The sequence below is a fragment of the Arachis ipaensis genome, chromosome B4 (assembly GCF_059453495.1).
Source record: "Arachis ipaensis isolate K30076 ecotype BB chromosome B4, ASM5945349v1, whole genome shotgun sequence".
In the NCBI taxonomy this organism is placed as follows: Eukaryota; Viridiplantae; Streptophyta; class Magnoliopsida; order Fabales; family Fabaceae; genus Arachis; species Arachis ipaensis.
The window spans coordinates 100,027,741-100,047,863 of NC_142439.1; the positions used below are offsets into that span (position 1 = coordinate 100,027,741).

A 20,123-nucleotide genomic window follows, 5' to 3' on the forward strand; every position below is an offset into this window, starting at 1 on the left:
TGAAGAAAGTGTATAAATAGCTTAGGATTTAAGTTTTTAGGGAGCTTGCTGGGATTTTTTTTACATACTTACAGTAGAGAGCTCACCTTTACAGTTTTTTGAATTGTTGCTTTAGAATTCTAGAGAATTGGAAAGGAGAATTGATCTCTCTTCTTCCTTGTTCTTGCTTAGCACTCTTTACTTTTCTTGCTTTGGATCTTGGGTGAAGAATTGAAGAACTTCTGTTTCAATCTCACCTTGGGATCTTGTTTAATTTTCTGCATAATTGAATTTCAATTTCTGTTCATTGCTTCTTCTTCTACTCATTCTGCAATTTACTTTTCTTTATTTCTTGCAATTGAATTCTACATTTGGATCTAGGAAGGCATTGAGATCTAGACTCGGTTATCTAGTCTCTTGGGTCCTGAGATCTGGAGTTTTCATTTTAAATTCTCTGTTTAATGTTTTTCAAGTTCATTTACATTTCCGTTTTAGATCCGATTCAATTCAAGTCATCTTCTACTCTTTTATGCGTTGAGATTTATTTTTCCTTGTTTAATGTCTGCAAATCCAATTCCCAATTCCCTTTACAATTCAAGCCGTTTGCATTTCTTGCACTTTAAGATTTTGCAATTTACATTTCTTGCAATCTAAGCTTCTGCAATTTATATTACTTGCACTTTAAGATTCAGCCTCTTTAATTCCTCTGCACTTTAAATTCTTGCCAATTATCCCTCTCCTTTTTAATTTCATGCAATTTAGCTTCTGTCAAATACAAACCACTCAAATCAACTCTTGATTCGCTTGACTAAATCAACCACTAAACTGAAATTGCTCAATCCTTCAATTCCTGTGGGATCGACCTCACTCCCGTGAGTTTTATTACTTGATGCGACCCGGTATACTTGCCGGTGAGTTTTGTGTGTTTTGGAAAATTCGATTTTCCACAAAAAAAACACCATCAAGTTTTTGGCGCCGTTGCCGGGGATTGAAATAGATTGACAATGATTAAGTGAAGTGGAGATCTAGATCTAGCATTTTTATTTTCTGTTTCTCTAACTTTGGATTAACCCACTAACTGTTTGAATTTTTGCCTAAGCTAACTAATATTTCACTTCAGCCATGGATTGAAGTGTTATTGCTTTTCTGGTATTGTGTGATTCTTGTGTTTTGCTTGTATGTCAGATACAAGAAGAGAGATCCCTACCTTTCATGAAACTGACAAAAGAATCCTCCGAAGGCTAAGAAGAGAAGCAAGAGAAAAAAATGTTGCTGGAGAGGAAGAATCAGATGAAGAATATCATGAATTGGAGGAACACTCAACAAATCCAACAAATCCACCAGTGAGAATGGCCAACAACAATGGTCAACCCCAGAAGAGAGTCTTGGCTTCATATACACTTGCTAATCCAAGGCATTGTGGGAGTAGCATCCTTACCCCAAATGTCGATGCAAATAACTTTGAATTGAAGCCCCAACTCATCACCTTGGTGCAGAACAACTGTTCCTATGGAGGAGGCCCCTTGGAAGATCCAAACCAGCACCTATCCACCTTCCTGAGGATATGTAACACAGTGAAGACCAATGGTGTGCATCCTGACAGTTACAAATTGCTGCTATTTCCATTTTCCCTCAAAGACAAAGCCACTCAATGGTTGGAGTCATTTCCAAGAGATAGCATCAACAATTGGGAAGATCTAGTGAGCAAATTCCTTGCTAAATTTTACCCACCTCAGAGGATTATTAGATTGAAGACCGAAGTACAAACATTCACACAGATGGATGCTGAACCTCTCTATGAGGCATGGGAGAGATACAAGGCTCTAATCAGGAAGTGCCCTCCTGAGATGTTTAATGAATGGGATAAACTCCAAATTTTCTATGAAGAACTGACAATGAAAGCTCAAGAGGCACTTGACTATTCCGCAGGAGGCTTGATGAGCGGATAATTTATACGCTTTTTGGCATTGTTTTTAGTATGTTTTTAGTAGGATCTAGTTACTTTTAGGGATGTTTTCATTAGTTTTTATGTTAAATTCACATTTCTGGACTTTACTATGAGTTTGTGTGTTTTTCTGTGATTTCAGGTATTTTCTGACTGAAATTGAGGGACTTGAGCAGAAATCAGATTCAGAGGTTGAAAAAGGACTGCTGATGCTGTTGGATTCTGACCTCCCTGCACTCAAAGTGGATTTTCTGGAGCTACAGAACTCGAAATGGCGCGCTTCCAATTGCGTTGGAAAGTAGACATCCAGGGCTTTCCAGCAATATATAATAGTCCATACTTTGGCCAAGAATTGACGACGTAAACTGGCGTTCAACGCCAGCCTTCTGCCCAAATCTGGCGTCCAGCGCCAGAAAATGATCCAAAACCAGAGTTGAACGCCCAAACTGGCACAGAAACTGGCGTTCAACTCCACAAATGGCCTCTGCACGTGCTACACTTAAGCTCAGCCCAAACACACACCAAGTGGGCCCCGGAAGTGGATTTATGCATCAATTACTTACTCATGTAAACCCTAGTGACTAGTTTATTATAAATAGGACCTCTTACTATTGTATTAGGCATCTTTGGATTACCTTATGATCCTTTGATCACGTTTTAGGGGGCTGGCCATCTCGGCCATGCCTGGACCTTCACTTATGTATTTTTAACGGTAGAGTTTCTACACTCCATAGATTAAGGTGTGGAGCTCTGCTGTTCCTCAAAGATTAATGCAAAGTACTACTGTTTTCTATTCAATTCTTCTTATTTCTCTTCTAAGATATCCATTCGCACTCAAGAACGTGATGAAGGTGATGATTATGTGTGACGCTCATCATCCTTCTCCCTTATGAACGCGTGCCTGACAAACACTTCTGTTCTACATGAATTAAGCTTGAATGAGTATCTCTTAGATCTCCTAACCCGAATCTTTGTGGCGTAAGCTAGAATGATGGCGGCATTCAAGAGAATCCGGAAAGTCTAAACCTTGTCTGTGGTATTCCGAGTAGGATTCAATGATTGAATGACTGTGACGAGCTCCTAACTCGCGATTGCAGGGCGTTAGTGACAGACGCAAAAGGATAGTAAATCCTATTCCAGCATGATCGAGAACCGACAGATGAATAGCCGTGCCGTGACAGGGTGCGTGAGCATATTATTCACTGAGAGGATAAGATGAAGCCATTGACAAGGGTGATGCCTCCAGACGATTAGCCGTGCCGTGACAGCGCATTGGATCATTTTCCCGTGAGATGACCGAAAGTAGCCATTGACAGTGGTGATGTATCACATAAAGCCATCCATGGAAAGGAGTAAGACTGATTGGATGAAGATAGCAGGAAAGCAGAGGTTCAGAGGGACGAAAAGCATCTCCATTCGCTTATCTGAAATTCCTACCAATGAATTACATAAGTATCTCTATCCCTATTTTATTATATAATATTCGAAAACATCATTATCAATTTATATCTGCCTAACTGAGATTTGCAAGGTGACCATAGCTTGCTTCATACCAACAATCTCCGTGGGATTCGACCCTTACTCACGTAAGGTATTACTTGGACGACCCAGTGCACTTGCTGGTTAGTTGTATCGAAGTTGTGACAATTATGTATTGAGATCAGAGCACCAAGCTTTGGAGCCATTACCAGGATTTGTTCGAGCCTGGAGATCACAATTTCGTGCACCAAGTTTTTGGCGCCGTTGCCGGGGATTGTTTGTGTATGGACAACTGACGGCTCATCTTGTTGCTCAGATTAGGTAATTTTCTTTTCGTTTTGTTTTCAAAAATTTTTCAAAAATATTTCTAAAATTTTCTCATCTGTTTTCGAAAAAAATAAAAATGTTTTCAAAATTTTTCTTCAAAATTTTTAAAGAATGAATTCTAGTGTCTCATATAACATGTTTTAGCTTGGCTGGCTATTAAGCCATGTCTAATTCCCAGGATTTTGATTGAGGACTATGAATTCATTGCTTCCTTTTTCCCAAATATTTTCGAAAAAATTAAAAGAAAATACAAAAAAATTAGAAAATCATAAAAATCAAAAATATTTTTCTGTTTCTTGTTTGAGTCATGTGTCATGTTATAAGTTTGGTGTCAATTGCATATGCATCTTGCATTTTTTCGAAAATTCATGCATTCATAGTGTTATTCATGATCTTCAAGTTGTTCTTGGTAAGTCTTCTTGTTTGATCTTGATGATTTTATGTTTTGTGTCTTTCCATGTTTATCATATGCATTCTTGAATTCTTAGTGTCTAAGCATTAAAGAATTCTAAGTTTGGTGTCTTGCATGTTTTATTTGCATTAAAAATTTTTCAAAATTGTGTCTATGATGTTCATCTTGACATTCATAGTGTTCTTGGTGTTCATCTTGACATTCATAGCATTCTTGCATGCATTCACTGTTTTGATCTAAAAATTTCATGCATTGCATAATTTTCATGTTTTTCATAAAAATTTCAAAAATCAAAAAAATATCTTTCCCTTTTTCTCTCATCAAATTCGAAAATTTGGATTGACTTTTTCAAAAAATTTTAAAATCAAATTGTTTCTCATGAGTCAAATCAAATTTTCAATTTGAAAATCTTATCTTTTTCAAAATCTTTTTTCAAAAATCAAATCTTTTTCAAAATTCTTAATTATTTTCAAAAATTTCAAAAATATTTTTCAAAAATCTTTTTCTTATTTTTATATAAAATTTTCGAAAATAACTAATCAATTAATGTTTTGATTCAAAAATTTGAAGTTTGTTACTTGCTTGTTAAGAAAGATTCAAACTTTAAGTTCTAGAATCATATCTTGTGATTTCTTATGAATCAAGTCATTAATTGTGATTTTAAAAATCAAATCTTTTTCAAAAACTAATTTCTATCATATCTTTTCAAAAATATCTTCTTATCTTATCTTTTTCAAAAATATCTTTTCAAAATATCTTTTCTAACCTCCTAACTTCTTATCTTTTCAAAATTTGTTTCAACTAACTAACTAACTTTTTGTTTGTTTCTTAACTTTTTCAAAACCACCTAACTAACTCCCTCTCTCTCTAAATTTTCGAAAATATCTTCCCCCTTTTTCAAAAATTTCTTTTTTATTAACTAATTAATCTTATTTTTATTTTTAATTTCAAAAAAAAAAATTCGAAAAAAATACTAAACTTTTTCAAAAACTATTTTCAAAAAGCACTAACTCCTTTTCAAAAATAAATTTCGAAAATTCCCTCCTTCTCTCCCATCTCATTCTATTTATTCATTCATATCCTAACATCTCATCTCACATTCCAATCCTCACAGTTGTGTTTCTTCCTTTACATCACATCCTTTATCTGCCCCTCTTCTTCTACTTACAAAGGGATCCCTATACTGTGGTATAAAGGATCTCTATTATTATTATTATTTTTCTGTGCCTTCTTCTTTGTCATATGAGCAGGAGCAAGGATAAGAACATTCTTGTGGAAGCAGATCCAGAACCTGAAAGGACTCTGAAGAGAAAATTAAGAGAAGCTAAAATACAACAATCCAGAGATAACCTTTCAGAAATTTTCGAACAGGCAGAGGAGATGGCAGCCGAAAATAATAATAATGCAAGGAAGATGCTTGGTGACTTTACTGCACCTAATTCCAGTTTACATGGAAGAAGCATCTCCATTCCTGCCATTGGAGCAAACAACTTTGAGCTGAAACCTCAATTAGTTTCTCTGATGCAGCAGAACTGCAAGTTTCATGGACTTCCATCTGAAGATCCTTTTCAGTTCTTAACTGAATTCTTGCAGATATGTGATACTGTTAAGACTAATGGAATAGATCCTGAAGTCTACAGGCTCATGCTTTTCCCTTTTGCTGTAAGAGACAGAGCTAGATTATGGTTGGATTCTCAACCCAAAGACAGCCTGAACTCTTGGGATAAGCTGGTCACGGCTTTCTTAGCCAAGTACTTTCCTCCTCAAAAGCTGAGCAAGCTTAGAGCTGATGTTCAAACCTTCAGACAGAAAGAAGGTGAATCTCTCTATGAAGCTTGGGAAAGATACAAACAGTTGACCAAAAAGTGTCCTTCTGACATGCTTTCAGAATGGACCATCCTGGATATATTCTATGATGGTTTATCTGAGCTATCAAAGATGTCACTGGACACCTCTGCAGGTGGATCCATTCACCTAAAGAAAACGCCTGCAGAAGCTCAAGAACTCATTGACATGGTTGCTAATAACCAGTTCATGTACACTTCTGAAAGGAATCCTGTTAATAATGGGACGCCTATGAAGAAGGGAGTTCTTGAGGTTGATACTCTGAATGCCATATTGGCTCAGAATAAAATATTGACTCAGCAAGTCAATATGATCTCTCAGAGTCTGCATGGAATGCAAGCTGCATCCAACAGTACTCAAGAGGCATCTTCTGAAGAAGAAGCCTATGATCCTGAGAACCCTGCAATAGCAGAGGTAAATTACTTAGGTGAACCTTATGGAAACACCTATAACTCAACATGGAGAAATCATCCAAATTTCTCATGGAAGGATCAAAAGCCCCAACAAGGCTTTAATAATGGTGGAAGAAACAGGTTTAGCAATAGCAAACCTTTTCCATCATCAACTCAGCAACAGACAGCGAACTCTGAACAAAATGCTTCTAATTTAGCAAATCTAGTCTCTGATCTATCCAAGGCCACTGTAAGTTTCATGAATGAAACAAGGTCTTCCATTAGAAATTTGGAAGCACAAGTGGGCCAGCTGAGTAAGAGGATCACTGAAATCCCTCCTAGTACTCTCCCAAGTAATACAGAAGAGAACCCAAAAGGAGAGTGCAAGGCCATTGACATAAGTGCCCTGGCCGAACCTGGGAGGAGAGGAGAGGACGTGAATCCCAAGGAGGAAGACCTCCTGGGACGTCCAGTGATCAATAAGGAGCTTCCCTCTGGGGAACCAAAGGACTCTGAGGCTCATCTAGAGACCATAGAGATTCCATTGAACCTCCTTATACCCTTCATGAGCTCTGATGAGTATTCCTCTTCTGAAGAGAATGAGGATGTCACTGAAGAGCAAACTGCCAAGTTTCTTGGTGCAATCATGAAGCTGAATGCCAAATTGTTTGGCATTGATGCTTGGGAAGTTGAACCTCCCTTGTTCATCAATGAACTAAGTGATCTGGATCAACTGACATTGCCTCAGAAGAGACAGGATCCTGGAAAGTTCATAATACCCTGTACCATAGGCACCATGATCTTTAAGGCTCTGTGTGACCTTGGTTCAGGGATAAACCTCATGCCCCTCTCTGTAATAGAGAAACTGGGAATCTATGGGGTGCAAGCTGCTAAAATCTCACTGGAGATGGCAGACAGCTCAAGAAAACAGGCTTATGGACAAGTAGAAGATGTATTAGTAAAGGTTGAGGGCCTTTACATACCTACTGATTTCATAGTCCTGGATACTGGAAAGGAAGAGGATGAATCCATCATCCTAGGAAGACCTTTCCTGGCCACAGCAAGAGCTGTGATTGATGTTGACAGAGGTGAAATAGTCCTTCAATGGAATGAGAACTCCCTTGTATTCAAAACTCAAGGATCTCCCTCTGCAACCATGGAGAGGAAGCAGGAAAAGCTTCTTTCAAAGCAGAGTCAACCAGAGCCCCCACAGTCAAACTCTAAGTTTGGTGTTGGGAGGCCACAACCAAACTCTAAGTTTGGTGTTGAACTCCCATATCCAAACTCTAAGTTTGGTGTTGGAGAGTCTCAACAAAGCTCTGCACATCTGTGAGGCTCCATGAGAGCCCACTGTCAAGCTATTGACATTAAAGAAGCGCTTGTTGGGAGGCAACCCAATGTTTATCTAATTCTTATTTTTATTGTTTTTCATGTTTTCTTAGGTTCATGATCATGTGGAGTCACAAAATAAATATAAAAATTGAAAACGGAATCAAAAACAGCAGAAGAAAAATCACACCCTGGAGGAGCATCTGTCTGGCGTTCAAACGCCAGAACAGAGCATAGTTCTGGCGCTGAACGCCCAGAATGGGAGCATCCTGGCACTGAACGCCCAGAACAAGCATGGTTCTGGCGTTCAACGCCAGAAATGGCAGCAAAGGGGCGTTGAACGCCCAAAATGGGCACCAACCTGGCGCTGAACGCCCAGAGTTGTGTGCAAGGGCATTTTACATGCCTAAATTGGTGCAGGGATGTAAATGCCTTGACACCTCAGGATCTGTGGATCCCACAAGATCATCTCAGGATCTGTGGACCCCACAGGATCCCCACCTACCTCACCATCTCTCTTTCCATTCATGATCATCCCTTCTTTTTTTCCATTTACCACTCACATCCATACACCCACTACCTTCAAAAATTCAATATCTCTCTCCCACCCAATCCCACCCATATGGCCGAATACACACTCCCATCCATCTCCTCCATATCTTCTTCTTATTCTTCTATTCTTTCTTCTTTTGCTCGAGGGCGAGCAACATTCTAAGTTTGGTGTGGTAAAAGCATAGCTTTTTTGTTTTTTTTTTCATAACCATTGATGGCACCTAAGGCCAGAGAAACCTCTAGAAAGAGGAAAGGGAAGACAAAAGCTTCCATCAAGGGTCTATAGCTCAGTGGTAGAACATTTGACTGCAAATCAAGAGATCCCTGAGATACCTTAGGGGATACATTTTCTTCCACACAATTATTGGAAGCAACTAAGGGTGGAACATCAAGAGCACTCCATCATCCTTCATGAAATCAGAGAAGATCTAAAAGCAATGAAGGAGGAGCAGCAAAGACAAGGAAGAGACATAGAAGAGCTCAAGGACATCACTAAGGTGGACTCATTCCTTGTTCTTACTCTCTCTGTTTTTTGTTTTCTATGTTATGTGCTTATCTATGTTTGTGTCTTCATTACATGATCATTAGTAGTTAGTAACTTTGTCTTAAAGATATGAATGTCCTATGAAACCATCACCTCTCTTAAATGAAAAATGTTTTAATTCAAAAGAACAAGAAGTACATGAGTTTCGAATTTATCCTTGAACTTAGTTTAATTATATTGATGTGGTGACAATGCTTCTTGTTTTCTGAATGTATGCTTGAACAGTGCATATGTCTTTTGAAGTTGTTGTTTAAGAATGTTAAATATGTTGGCTCTTGAAAGAATGATGACTAGGAGACATGTTATTTGATAATCTGAAAAATCATAAAAATGATTCTTGAAGCAAGAAAAAGCAGCAAAGAACAAAGCTTGCAGAAAAAAAAAAATAGGCGAAAAAAAAAATATAGAAAGAAAAAGAAAAAGCAAGCAGAAAAAGCCAATAACCCTTAAAACCAAAAGGCAAGGGCAAATAAAAAGGATCCCAAGGCTTTGAGCATCAGTGGATAGGAGGGCCTAAAGGAATAAAATCCTGGTCTAAGCGGCTAAACCAAGCTGTCCCTAACCATGTGCTTGTGGCGTGTAGGTGTCAAGTGAAAACTTGAGACTGAGCGGTTAAAGTCAAGGTCCAAAGCAAAAGAAGAGTGTGCTTAAGAACCCTGGACACCTCTAATTGGGGACTTTAGCAAAGCTGAGTCACAATCTGAAAAGGTTCACCCAATTATGTGTCTGTGGCATTTATGTATCCGGTGGTAATACTGGAAAACAAAGTGCTTAGGGCCACGGCCAAGACTCATAAAGAAGCTGTGTTCAAGAATCATCATACTGAACTAGGAGAGTCAATAACACTATTCGAAATCTGAAGTTCCTATAGATGCCAATCATTCTAGACTTCAATGGATAAACTGAGATGCCAAAACTATTCAAGAGGCAAAAAGCTATAAGTCCCGCTCATATGATTGAAGCTCTGTTTCATTGATAGTTTGGAATTTATAGTATATTCTCTTCTTTTTATCCTATTTGATTTTCAGTTGCTTGGGGACAAGCAACAATTTAAGTTTGGTGTTGTGATGAGCGGATAATTTATACGCTTTTTGGCATTGTTTTTAGTATATTTTTAGTAGGATCTAGTTACTTTTAGGGATGTTTTCATTAGTTTTTATGTTAAATTCACATTTCTGGACTTTACTATGAGTTTGTGTGTTTTTCTGTGATTTCAGGTATTTTCTGACTGAAATTGAGGGACTTGAGCAGAAATCAGATTCAGAGGTTGAAAAAGGACTGCTGATGCTGTTGGATTCTGACCTCCCAGCACTCAAAGTGGATTTTCTGGAGCTACAGAACTCGAAATGGCGCGCTTCCAATTGCGTTGAAACGTAGACATCCAGGACTTTCCAGAAATATATAATAGTCCATACTTTGGCCAAGAATTGATGACGTAAACTGGCGTTCAACGCCAGCCTTCTGCCCAAATCTGGCGTCCAGCGCCAGAAAAGGATCCAAAACCAGAGTTGAACGCCCAAACTGGCACAAACTGGCGTTCAACTCCACAAATGGCCTCTGCACGTGCTACACTTAAGCTCAGCCCAAACACACACCAAGTGGGCCCCGGAAGTGGATTTATGCATCAATTACTTACTCATGTAAACCCTAGTGACTAGTTTATTATAAATAGGACCTCTTACTATTGTATTAGGCATCTTTGGATTACCTTATGATCCTTTGATCACGTTTTAGGGGGCTGGCCATCTCGGCCATGCCTGGACCTTCACTTATGTATTTTTAACGGTAGAGTTTCTACACTCCATAGATTAAGGTGTGGAGCTCTGCTGTTCCTCAAAGATTAATGCAAAGTACTACTGTTTTCTATTCAATTCTTCTTATTTCTCTTCTAAGATATCCATTCGCACTCAAGAACGTGATGAAGGTGATGATTATGTGTGACGTTCATCATCCTTCTCCCTTATGAACGCGTGCCTGACAAACACTTCTGTTCTACATGAATTAAGCTTGAATGAGTATCTCTTAGATCTCCTAACCCGAATCTTTGTGGCGTAAGCTAGAATGATGGCGGCATTCAAGAGAATTCGGAAAGTCTAAACCTTGTCTGTGGTATTCCGAGTAGGATTCAATGATTGAATGACTGTGACGAGCTCCTAACTCGCGATTGCAGGGCGTTAGTGACAGACGCAAAAGGATAGTAAATCCTATTCCAGCATGATCGAGAACCGACAGATGAATAGCCGTGCCGTGACAGGGTGCGTGAGCATATTATTCACTGAGAGGATAAGATGAAGCCATTGACAAGGGTGATGCCTCCAGACGATTAGCCGTGCCGTGACAGGGCATTGGATCATTTTCCCGTGAGATGATCGAAAGTAGCCGTTGCCAGTGGTGATGTATCACATAAAGCCAGCCATGGAAAGGAGTAAGACTGATTGGATGAAGATAGCAGGAAAGCAGAGGTTCAGAGGGACGAAAAGCATCTCCATTCGCTTATCTGAAATTCCTACCAATGAATTACATAAGTATCTCTATCCCTATTTTATTATATAATATTCGAAAACATCATTATCAATTTATATCTGCCTAACTGAGATTTTCAAGGTGACCATAGCTTGCTTCATACCAACAATCTCCGTGGGATTCGACCCTTACTCACGTAAGGTATTACTTGGACGACCCAGTGCACTTGCTGGTTAGTTGTATCGAAGTTGTGACAATTATGTATTGAGATCAGAGCACCAAGCTTTGGAGCCATTACCAGGATTTGTTCGAGCCTGGAGATCACAATTTCGTGCACCAAGGCTCGATGCAACTCATGAAGATAGCTGAAGAAGCCCAAAACCTCATTGATATGGTGTCAAACAATCAATATTTCTTTGCTCATCAGAGACAAAGCCAGCCATCACAAAGGAAAGGAGTGCTAGAGTTAGAAGGAGTGGACTCAATTCTGGCTCAAAACAAAATGATGCAGCAGCAAATTCAACAACAACTTGATCAAATGGCCAAGAGGATTGATAGTCTCCAAGTTGCAGCAATCAACACAAGCCAATCATCAACCAAATGGGGGCAAAATGAAGAAAACCAAGAAGATCAGCAGCAGGAACAACCTCAATATGTGCACAATCAAAGCTGCGGCCAAAATGAAATTTATGGTGACACCTACAATCCATCCTAGAAGAACCATCCAAATCTCAGATGGGGAGATAACCACACTCAAAACTAACAACCATGGCAAAGAAATTCAAACCAAAACAACTCAAGAAACAACCAGAACAACAACCAGCAAAACATAACCCACAATCCATATAGAAAACCCCAAAATAACCATCATCCACCTTCCACATCCATATTCCACCCACAAAATAATCCCACAAATAGTTCAAACAACTTCCAGCAACAATCATCTCATTTTACACAACCACAACCAAATCCAGACTCCCAAAGAATCTCTAGTCTAGAGATAATGATGGAGAAACTCATGAAAAATCAAGAGATGGCAAGACAAGATCAAGAAGCTTCAATCAGAAATCTTGAGAGGCATATGGAGCAAATGGCTAAACAAATTGTAGAGATGGGTGAGAAGCAATCAAATGCATCCCCTAGTGCCACTCAAGACCACCCAAGGGACAAAGGAAAAGCTACAAAGTGGGAGGAGTGCAAGGCAATCACAGTGGGAAGTGAGAAGACTGGAGGGAAAGAAGTCATCAATCAGGAAGAACACAACAGAGAAGTTCCACAAGAAGAGACAGAAGAGAGAAGAGAAAAGGATAGAAAGACCAAGAATGCAAAAAGCTCAAAGAGAGACAAGAACATCCTTAAGCCACAGCTACAAGAGAAGAAGGAAGGGGTGAAGCCATATATCCCCAAACTTCCATACCCTCAGAGGTTCAAAAAAGAGAATGAGGATAAGCAATACTCAAAGTTCCTGGACATATTCAAGACACCCAGCATCAATATTCCTTTCTTAGAAGCACTTGAACAGATGCCATTGTATGCCAAATTTATGAAGGAAGTGCTGACAAAGAAAAAGTCCCTAAAAGAAGAACAAATTGTTGAGATGACAATGGAATGTAGTGCTATTCTCCAAAAAGAGTTGCTAGAGAAGAAAGATGATCCTGGGAGTTTTTATATACCTTGCACCATAGGAAACATAACAATTGAGAAGTCATTCTGTGATCTTGGTGCAAGCATAAATTTGATGCCTTTGTCTCTAATGAGAAAACTCCAAATTGTCAAGCTGAAATCCACACGAATACTTCTTCAAATGGCTGATAAATCCATTCAGCAAGCACTTGGAGTTGTAGAGAATGTGCTGGTAAAAGTGGGAAAATTTCTTGTCCCAGCTGATTTTGTCATTCTGGATATGGAGGAGGACCCTAACACTCCCATCATCCTAGGGAGGCCTTTTCTTGCTACGGGCAGAGCATTGATAGATGTTGAAAAAGGGGAATTATTGCTGAGAGTGCATGATGAGCACCTAGCATTCCATATTTTTAAAACCCCACATGAGCCCACTCAAGAAGAAGAGTGTACGGAGGATAAGGCCAGAGATCAAAGTTTGAAGGAGGTAGTCAATGAGTTAGCTCCAAGACTTCTAAATCCATGCTTGAAAGAAGTAGAGATAGTGCAACAGACCAAAGAAATCAAGGAGGGACTAGATCCAAAACCTCCAGATGAGAAATTCAACATCTCAGATAAGGAACCACCAAGGCAGGGAGTATCTTTTGAGAAAGAAAAGAAGAAGAGGCCAAGAGGGTAGAGAAACAAGAAGATCCCTACTGAAGGCTTTTCACCAGGGGATAAAGTAGTGTTAAACACCCAACCAATGAAGGTGTCCCCACAATCATCTGAATACTACACTGTGAACCGGGTCCTTTCACTTGAACACCTAGAGATCATCAAAAAGGAGACCGGAAGGAAGTTCACAGTAAGAGGAGAAAAGCTGAGGCACTATGATTTTCAACCCCCATGATCTAAGGGGATCGATGTCAAGCTAATGACAATAAAGAAGCGCTTGTTGGGAGGCAACCCAACCTGAGGTAGTTTTCTTTTCATAGCCTTTTCAATAAAAATGTTGAATAATTGGTATGCATTGCAAGGAGCTAAGTTTGGTGTTGCACACCAAAATAATTTAAGGGAGAATGAAGGATTCTAAGTTTGGTGTTCCACCAAAATCTCATTTAAAAGCATACTCTCACCTCCTGCATAATGCTAGCTCCAAGTAATCAGACAAATTATTCAACCATTTAATTGTTTTTAGTTTTGGTTCCATAACCTTTAGCAAGGCCAAAAGAATTCATAAATGTACAACTTGTTGCATTAGAGACAGTGGCAAGGAATTAAGTTTGGTGTTCCCACACCAAATTAAATTCAAAAGCCACACTCAATTCATGCATACTAACCAGTCACCTAAGGGCTTGAGAAGCAAGCAACTTTTGAGAATTGTGCAGGGAACTAACCACCATTTGAAGACATTATGCATCATAACTCAAAAGGGGCACAACAGAAGGAAGGACAAAAGAACTGCAAACCAATAGGTTGTATCTATACTTAACTTCTGCTGTTGAGAAATGCTTTGATTTATGTCTTGCTAAAGTGTTCATCTAGTACAATTAGAATCATTTTTTTTGCAATAAATAAGCTAGTCTAAGTGTGTGCTTGTGTGTTTATTTTCACTTAACTAAAAGCATGCTTTGTCCCCTGCATCTTTAATTTAATAAAAAAAAATGTTTGAATGTGAAGTGAGATAGTTCTTTGTTAGCTGAAAGTACAATAAAAGTAAGTGGTGGTATGTATGTGTGATTGTATGATAGATCACTTTTAGTGAATAAAAGAACTAGACTGTCTCCTTTTAAATAGAAGGTAGCTCACTGTCTATGAATCTCAATCAAATAAAAGTCCTTGGTTAAAAAGAAAAACAAAAAGAGAAAAGAAAAAGCCAAAAATTGGAAATAGAAGAAAAGAAAAAAAAAAGAAGTAAAGCTAGACACCAATAGCTTGAACCTTAGAATATATGCCTGTGGTGTCTTTGTACTAGGATATGCTTGGATCATTAAGTTTTTTGGAGTGCATCAACACTTGGTGACTTGGGTTAACTAACCCGGGATCATCAGCTGAAAGTCCACTATCAAGAGCAACCTAACTACAAGGCATTTAGTAACCCAAAGAGGTGTTGGGCATCAATGTTTTAAGAAGGAATGTGAGCCAAGTGTCTATAGTGAATAATGTGTCAAGTATAAAGAAAGAAAAGAACTTGTTACACATGACACTGAACTAAAGCTTATAGAGAAAAATAATAGTCAAGGACAAAGGAATAATGAGAGGTTATAGCAGTGTGTTGCTTGATGCTTGAAGGAGACTTTCTAGGCCTAAAAGTCAATAAGAAGTGAGTGTTTACATATCCACATAAAACCCTATGAACTACCAATAATACTCTGCTAGCATGAACATCCTTTTCCATTTCATTCTTTCTTCTCAATAATTCTTTTCTTGCTTGGGGACAAGCAAGCTTTAAGTTTGGTGTTGTGATGACAAGTCATCTTAGCCTAGTTTCACTAGTCTTTTTCTTTTGTTTTCAATTGTTTTTATGCACTTTCTTGAGCCATAAGTAAGCCAATTGGGTAAAATTTCATATTTCCTTTGATTCAATCAACCATGGATGAATTAATGCAATTTCATGAGATTTTGTGCTATAATTGTCATATATTATGAAAGAATAACAAACTCATGATTTTGAGCACAGCTTTGATGTGTTTGATTGATTGATGATAGGTGAAAAGAGCTTTGAAGAAGGTTGAAGAAAGAAAAAAGGGCAAGGAGTAAGAGAGAACAAAAAGCTTGAGCCAAAGTTTGCCTCAAACTTTAGCTCAAACTTTTGGAAAAGTTGAAATCTCCCTGGAAGAAGCAAAAGTTTGCGCCAATGTTTGCCTCAAGCTTTTTGGCAAACGTTGGCGCCACACACCAACACCCTGGAGGAGAAAAAGCTTGCACCAACGTTTGCCTCAAGCTTTTTGGCAAACGTTGGCGCCACCATCAACACACCCAGGAGAGCAAAAGTTTGCGCCAACGTTTGCCTCAAGCTTTTTGGCAAACGTTGGCGCCACAAGGCATACAAGAAGGCTCAACGTTTGGCTCAAAGTTTGACCTCAAACTTTAGCCCAAACGTTGATAGCAGCAAAAGGGGGGCAGCTGATATGAAAAGCTTGAGCCAAAGTTTGCCTCAAACTTTGACTCAAGCTTTTATGATTCATGGCCCGGTTCACAATGGGTTTCTCTCCAACTCCAAGAGCAATCAACAGAGGCTTTTATCAACCCAATTCCATCAAGAGCAAAGGCCCAATTCAAGGCTTGAAGACCATTTGAAGAAAGTGTATAAATAGCTTAGGATTTAAGTTTTCAGGGAGCTTGCTGGGATTTTTTTTTTACATACTTACAGTAGAGACCTCACCTTTACAGTTTTTTGAATTGTTGCTTTAGAATTTTAGAGAATTGGGAAGGAGAATTGATCTCTCTTCTTCCTTGTTCTTGCTTAGCACTCTTTACTTTTCTTGCTTTGGATCTTGGGTGAAGAATTGAAGAACTTCTGTTTCAATCTCACCTTGGGATCTTGTTTAATTTTTTGCATAATTGAATTTCAATTTCTGTTCATTGCCTCTTCTTCTACTCATTCTGCAATTTACTTTTCTTTATTTCTTGCAATTGAATTCTACATTTGGATCTAGGAAGGCATTGAGATCTAGACTCGGTTATCTAGTCTCTTGGGTCCTGAGATCTGGAGTTTTCATTTTAAATTCTCTGTTTAATGTTTTTCAAGTTCATTTACATTTCCGTTTTAGATCTGATTCAATTCAAGTCATCTTCTACTCTTTTATGCGTTGAGATTTATTTTTCCTTATTTAATGTCTGCAAATCCAATTCCCAATTCCCTTTACAATTCAAGCTGTTTACATTTCTTACACTTTAAGATTTTGCAATTTACATTTCTTGCAATCTAAGCTTCTGCAATTTATATTACTTGCACTTTAAGATTCAGCCTCTTTAATTCCTCTGTACTTTAAATTCTTGCCAATTATCCCTCTCCTTTTTAATTTCATGCAATTTAGCTTCTATCAAATACAAACCACTCAAATCAACTCTTGATTCGCTTGACTAAATCAACCACTAAACTGAAATTGCTCAATCCTTCAATCCCTGTGGGATCGACCTCACTCCCGTGAGTTTTATTACTTGATGCGACCCGGTATACTTGCCGGTGAGTTTTGTGTGTTTTGGAAAATTCGTTTTTCCACAAAAAAAAAACACCATCAATAGTCCATTGGAGGTGGTTGATGCCATGAGGGTTGATCAAATCCTTGTGGCTCCTCCCATCTTTGATTGTTCCAACCTTGATGCCTGTTCTCATTGTAATTTCTTCTTCCTGCAACATAATTGTAACCAGACTCATAGCCAAAGGGGTGAGAGTTCATAGTAGTGAGAGAAAACAAAAATAAAAGCAAATTTGAAATTCAAATTTTCGAATTTGAAAATTAAAATTTGAATTTTGAATTTTTAAAATTGAAATTTGAATATTAAAATTTGAAAATTTTTTTTAACTATTTACAATAACCAATAATAAGGCACACGTTTGCAATTCCCCGGCAACGGCGCCATTTTGAAGAACTGAAGATTGATGGTTTAGAAGTTATAGTAAACTCTCGTTGCAAGTATAGTTACTAAACCAAGCAATCAACCTTTCTTACAAAAGTTTTGGTTGTCACAAGTAACAAACCCCTTTAAAATTGATAACCGAGTATTCAAACCTCGGGTCGTCTTCTCAAGGAATTGCAGAGAAGTATGTTCTTATTATTGGTTATGAAGATTGTAAATTGGGAGTTTTGGAAGTAAGGTGGGAATATGTTATATGACAAGTAAAATAAAATAATAATAATAAAATAAACTCTTGGCAAGGTATAAGAAATTGGAAGTCCAGACTTAGTTATCCTTATCAATAATAATGAAAGTTGAATCTTAATTCCACTTAGTCAACCTTTACTAAAGTAAAGGAAAGTCAAGGGATTAATTAGTTTGATCTTCAAATCCTATTTATTTCCTAAGAAAAGATTGGGATTATTGAAGTTAAATTCAATTGGCAAGATAACAATTATCAATTATGCTGTTGAATTGGATAACTCCTGAGTTACTGATTTTTTAACCAAAACCAAGAATGTAAAAAGCTAAATATAAATCACAAATCTGAAAATACCTCAATTGCATTAATAAAGAAAATCATAACATGAAAGCCATAAGCCAATTATTCAAAAGATAAATATCAATTAAAGTACTAAGGTGAATAAAAATGGAAACGAAATTAAACAGAAAAGAACATTAAACCTGGGATCGAGAGTCACTCCTAAAACTAAGAGAAGTCCTAAATCCTAATCCTAAGAGAGAGAGAGGAGAGAACCTCTCTCTCTAAAACTACATCTAAAATATGAAAAGTGAATTATGAGAGCCTCCTTATGAATGATGCATTCTTCCACTTTATAGCCTTTAATTTGTGTTTTCTGGGCCGAGAACTGGGTCAGAAACAGCCCAGAATTTGCTGGTCTCGAATTCAATCACGCTGGATTTCCGTCACTGCGACGCGGCCGCATGGAGCACGCGATCGCGTCGCCTAGCGTCAGGAAACCATAGCATATTATATATCAAATCGAAGCCCCGGACGTTAGCTTTCCAACACAACTAAAACCGCGTCGTTTGGACCTCTGTAGCTAAAGTTATAGCCGTTTGAGTGCGAAGAGGTCAGGCTGGACAGCTTAGCAATTTCTTCCACTTTTGCATGCTTCCTTTCCATCCTCTGAGCCATTCCTGCCCTGTAATCTCTGAAATTAATTAACACACATATCAAGGCATCTAATGGTAATAAGAGAGGATTAATAATAAGCAAATATAAGATCAAAGAAGCATGTTTTCAATCATAGCACAAAATCAAGAAGGAAATATAAAACCATGCAAATATTATGAATAAGTGGGTAAAGAGTTAATAAAAACCACTCAATTGAGTACAAGATAAACCATAAAATAGTGGTTTATCACTATACCATATAAAGTACATGTGTGGCATGAGCGACAAGGCCTTCAGAATGATACTAGAGCTACTGTGTGAGGCCTTTGAGCATGCAAAGATTCCGGCTTCTCTGCACGATGCCAAGAGGATCATATGAAAGCTTGGCATTGCGTACAAGAAGATAGATGCATGTCCGAATGACTGCATGCTATATCAGGGCAACGATCAAGAACTGACTAGGTGCAAGAGATGTGGGATCTCGAGATGGAAGCAAAAGACTAGGAGGAATTCCATTGTCCGGATCAATGTGGTTGTTAAGAAGAATGGGAAGCCGCAGGCGGCGAAGGTTCTTCGTTACTTTCTCCTTGTTCCATGACTGCAGTGGATGTTCATGTCCAGTAAGACATCTGTTGACATGTTGTGGCACAAGAAAGGTCCTAACTCGGATGGTTTTTTGAGGCATCCAAGGGACAGAAAAGCATGGAAGGCATTTGATAGAAGATATCCTCACTTCAGTGGTGATCCACGCAGCGTTCGTTTAGGATTAGCTAGCGATGGCTTTAATCCCTTCAGAAATCTCAGCTCAAGGTACTCGATCTGGCCCGTGATCCTCATCCCCTACAACCTGCCCCCATGGAGTTGTATGAAACCCAGCTCTTTCTTCCTGTCTATGATTATCCCCGGTCCCAAGATGCCTGGTAATGACATAGATGTCTACCTACAGCCCTTGATAGATGAGTTGAAGCAGCTGTGGGGGTGGTGTTGATACGTATGACGCTAGCGAGAAAAAAACATTCAAGATGCATGCTGCATTGATGTGGACAATAAGCAATTTTCCAGGTTGGGCAACTTATCTGGGTGGAATACGTATGGTGGGAGAGCATGTCCTACGTGCAACCTGGATGCTGAGTCTAAGCGACTCACTTTCAGTCAAAAATGGTGTTTCATGGGTCATCGGCGCTTTCTGAATCAAGGCCACAGATTTCGGTAGGACAGGGTCAGATTTGATGGAAAGGTAGAGGTCAGAGGTCCACCTGTAACATTGTCGGGTGGAGATATTTTGGGACAGTTAGATAATGTGCATGTCAAGCTTGGCAAGGTGCAAACGGTAGTTGGCAAAAGAGCACAAGGACAACAGGCTGCATTACAAGATGAGTCTCCTTGGGAAAAAGGAGTATATTCTTTGAACTCCCATATTGGGAGTATAATTTATTGCGTCACAACCTGGACGTGATGCACATAGAGAAAAATGTGTGCGACAACATTATCTA

General features: G+C 38.6%; 1 non-coding gene across 1 annotated transcript; it reads right to left on the reverse strand.

Moving 5' to 3' along the window:
• Window positions 1-5,918: 5,918 nt before the first annotated feature.
• Window positions 5,919-6,026, reverse strand: LOC148568559 (small nucleolar RNA R71). The gene has a single exon (XR_015882593.1). It is a non-coding gene; the product is annotated as a small nucleolar RNA R71 (small nucleolar RNA).
• Window positions 6,027-20,123: the final 14,097 nt, after the last annotated feature.